The sequence below is a fragment of the Macrobrachium rosenbergii genome, chromosome 1, assembly GCF_040412425.1.
Source record: "Macrobrachium rosenbergii isolate ZJJX-2024 chromosome 1, ASM4041242v1, whole genome shotgun sequence".
Taxonomy (NCBI): domain Eukaryota; kingdom Metazoa; phylum Arthropoda; class Malacostraca; order Decapoda; family Palaemonidae; genus Macrobrachium; species Macrobrachium rosenbergii.
The window spans coordinates 11,263,371-11,268,370 of NC_089741.1; positions in this window are offsets into that span (position 1 = coordinate 11,263,371).

The following is a 5,000-nucleotide window of genomic DNA, read 5'->3' on the forward strand; positions in this document are numbered from 1 at the left end:
CAATGGTAAATTTAATGTTCTGGTGCTGAGCATTTAAATGTTCCAAAAATGCCTCAGCATGGTAGTCAAATCTAAAAAGGGCAAATGTATCATCAACGTAACGTTTATAAAAGAGTGGACGGAAATCAGGACATTCATCGATAGCTAGCTCCTCCAGGGAGTTCATAAAGATGCTGGCAAAGGTTGGTCCCAAAGGACTGCCCATTGCCATCCCCTCTATTTGTTTAAAAACAGTACCATTAGAAATGAAGGCTGTGTCCACACAGCCAATTCTAGGAGTGATTTAAACTGAGTTTTGCTAAATTGATTAAAATAGGAATTATCAGTTGGAAATAACTTTTTAAAATTATGTCGATAGTCTCAGCTACAGGAACATTTGTGAACAACGATTCTACGTCAAAACTAACCATGAACAAATCAGGGTCTTCCCTAATGACTGGCTTCCATACTGGTATTTATAGGAAGAACACTTTTACTGGCCTTGGAACAAATTTATATATATATATATATATATATATATATATATATATATATATATATATATATATATATATACATACATATATATATATATATATATATATATATATATATATATATATATACACATATATATATATATATATATATATATATATATATATATATATATATATATATATATATATATATATATATATATATATACGCTTTATCACTCAATGGCAGCCATGTGTTAGTGTGCATTGCACTGAAAGTAAATAACAATGTCTTATGAATAATAACAATAATAAACTGTACAGTTTTTAATTCTACCCATATGATCATTTACGTCTACTGTCATGCTCAATTTACGTATTAACTTAACAAACCTGGACGATTCTAAAGCTCAAACAATGTTCTAAGCATTTTTGGGCAACGCACTTTGCAAAGACCAATCTTTCATTATGGAGAGTGCGATGGGAAAATATATAGGTTTCTAATACATGACAGCGACTTCAGCTGCATCATTCAGTATGTCTACTACCAATATTAATACTTTCATTACAACTAATCTCTCTCTCTCTCTCTCTCTCTCTCTCTCTCTCTCTCTCTCTCTCTCTCTCTCTCTCTCTCTCTCTCTCTCTAAATATATATATATATATATATATATATATATATATATATATATATATATATATATATATATATATATATATATATATATATATATATATATATATATATATATATATATATATATATATATATATATATATATATATATATATATATATATATATATATATATATATATAATGTGTGTGTATGTGTGTGTGCTTGTGCCGTTTGTCTAGAGGTGGGAAAGATTTAGAAAGAATAACAGAGAGGAAAAAAGGTTTACTGTATGAAGTAAAATTTCAAATAGGAGTGTGCAAAAATCAATCATTTATCATAAAACACTGGATGAGGGATGTTTATGAGTACGGGACATGTAATGTGTGGTAAAATCTGGAAGAGTTTCAGATCGTGCAAGATACGTTTGTTCAGAGCAAGGAGAACAATCATAATGGCAGTCATATATATTTTACACTATATACATTTTAGAATATATAGGTAAAAAAAGGAAATAATCTGTTTTCGTTGCTGTTTATTATATTTATGGATAGTGTGATAAGAGAGATCAAGGCAGGGACTAATGTAATGGAAAGTCTGTTCAATAAGAAAATGAGTAATGAATGTAGTGATAGGTCAGGCTAGCTACACATGTTATTAGTTATATAATTTGAAAATATATGTTATAAGAATTGTGGAAAGTAAAGTCTTTGCAAAAGCACCGGGCGGGAGAAGTGTTTATGGAAACAAACTTGGGTTTAGCAACCATCTGGGATTGTTGCCCCATGGAAGCACCTTTGACCAGGTTCTGGTCTCGTTCCTTTGGGTATTATTAATCATGTAGGCTTTCCCGAGTTTCTGTTTCTGTAATGTCCACCTGTAAGTGTAAAGACAAGAGTACCTAATAAACCAAAAGAAAATGGTCAGAGGTGCTGCCATCTACAGTAACTTTAACACTTGTTAAGCCCACTGATATGTATGAAGGGACTGTTGAGCCAACTTTTCAGTATAGGAGATTTCTGTAGGTGAAGCAGTTTTGCTGAGATAATGAAAGATGACAAACTGGTGAAATGTGTGAATTATTCTGACTTTTATCAAGAGGAATAAAAGAGAGTGAGAGCAAGATATTCCTGGCAACGTGGATGAAAGAAGTATTGGAAATTATAAAATGTGGGCTGAATCATTAACGAAAGGTGAAAAATACTGCTGAGTTACACCGTGCGTAGTTAGTATAATGAAATGTAATGAGTTTTCTGCTTAGTATATGACGTGGCTCACATTGCGGAAGATTTCTGAGCACGAGTTAAACATTCAACCAACAATTTAACAAAAAACAGGGTGGATTATCGTCCTTGTTTGCATTCACCGTAATGAGGGCAAAAGCTGTGGGTTTACAGAGTACAACCACTCCTCACACAGCGAGAGACTAGAGTGAGCATATATGGGTAAATGACTTGAGCCACCGCCAAAGTTCAATGATTCTGCTGTCACGAAGGTTAGACGATCACCTTTGGTTGCAACAAAGGTGGAAAATGGCATGGGTCTATTAATCTCCTTACTAAAAGCTTGATGAAACTAAAAGGTTGATGCCTTTTTGAGACACAAATATCTACCTATCTCTCTCTCTATCAACTGTACATATATATATATATATATATATATATATATATATATATATATATATATATATATATATATATATATATATATGACTATTTATCACATCACCAATTCATATACAATCAAAAAGCTGTAGTCCTGAGTCCTCTTCCGTTATGGTTCGACCCCTCGGACGGTGGACTTATTATCAACTAAAAATTCCCCTTACGGTAACATATATATGAAAATATATTATTTCAGTGTAGAGCAATTGGATATTAAAGGACGTTTGTAGAAAATTATATATATATATATATATATATATATATATATATATATATATATATATATATATATATATATTTATATATATATATATGTATATATATATATATATATATATATATATATATATATATATATATATATATATATATATATATATATATATATATATATATATATATATATATATATATATATATATATATATATATATATATATATATATATATATATATATATATATATATATATATATATATATATATATATATATATATATATATATATATATATATATATATATATATATATATATATATATATATATATATATATATATATATATATATATATATTTTTTTTTTTTTTTTTTTTTTTAGACAAATATGGCCGTTTTAACATTACAGTGTTATAAGGTGTGATGGAAGAGAAGTTGCTGTAGGATGGTAGTAGGTCAAGACAGACAGTTGCAAATCGTTGCATTCCGCAAATAGTTTGGTTACTTCAGCCGTTTGTTTGATGAACACACAATATTGGCTCTGGTATGCGAGTCATATGACCGAGTTGGTATGTGGGTACATAAGTTCGTACGTTAGGAAACCTAGATTTTGTGTCTAATTCTGCCCAAAAATTAGTCCGGTCGTTCATTAGCGAAGCTAGAGCGAGATTGTCAAGACATTAGCTTGAGTGTTGCTATCTCTTAGAATTGGCAGAATAAGGTAACGTACAGACTCTTCGTTTTTCTGTGTGAGTTGTGAACTTATGTTTTTACCATGTTTCAAGACATTTTTGAACTTGTGTGGGAAGTGAACATAACCTTTTTACCATTTTTATATTCTATTTTATTGTGTTCTATTTACCAGTAGGCTATTTACTCATGCATTTTAGACTTTTCATTATTATGTTTTGCACTTGCACGTTTTTGGGAGATTATTATTTGTGCTTAATTCTTTTGACAGATATCGGTGGTGGGAATATTGTGGTGAGAACATTGTGGTGGTGATGACTTTGTGGGAATGTCCATTTTTCTCATGTGGTAGACTTTTGAGACTAGACTTACAATGTCTAAGATGGAGTATGTGAGAGTTTTTGAATTTGCAGGCTATTAGCCACAATCAGATTTTTAGTTGGACTGAGGCTAAATCTTGGGTTAGATGTTTTTTACTTGATAATTTCATTTATGATGCATTTTAATTTTTGCTTTGTTTATTCATTACTTGTTGGGTTGCTTTAAATAATAAATCTATTTTTGTAGGAAAGATTGCGTTTCCTTAGATGATCCATTTCATTTCTTTAATGTGGAATGCGAGAGAGAAAGAGATCTTTGTGCTGTCTGAGAGAGAGAGAGAGAGAGGGGAATGCGCGAGACGAAGATAGTGACGAGAGAGAGAGAGAGAGAGGAAAAAGTAGAGTGTGTGTCCGGGGGAGGTCTGTGTGGGTTGAGAGTTAGAGAGGGGGAATAAGGGTCGAAACGCCATATCCTCCTGAAGGTAGATCGCAAAGACACGTTACATGAAACATTTATACACAAAATGTTGAGTCTGTTTTTAAATGCTATAACATATATATATATATATATATATATATATATATATATATATATATATATATATATATATATATATATATATATATATATATATATATATATATGTATATATGTATATATATATATATATATATATATATATATATATATATATATATATATATATATATATATATATATATATATATATATATATATATATATATATATATATATATATATATATATATATATATATATATATATATATATATATATATATATATATATATATATATATATATATATATATATATATATATATATATATATATATATATATATATATATATATATATATATATATATATATATATATATATATATATATATATATATATATATATATATATATATATATATATATATATATATATATATATATATATATATATATATATATATATATATATATATATATATATATATATATATATATATATATATATATATA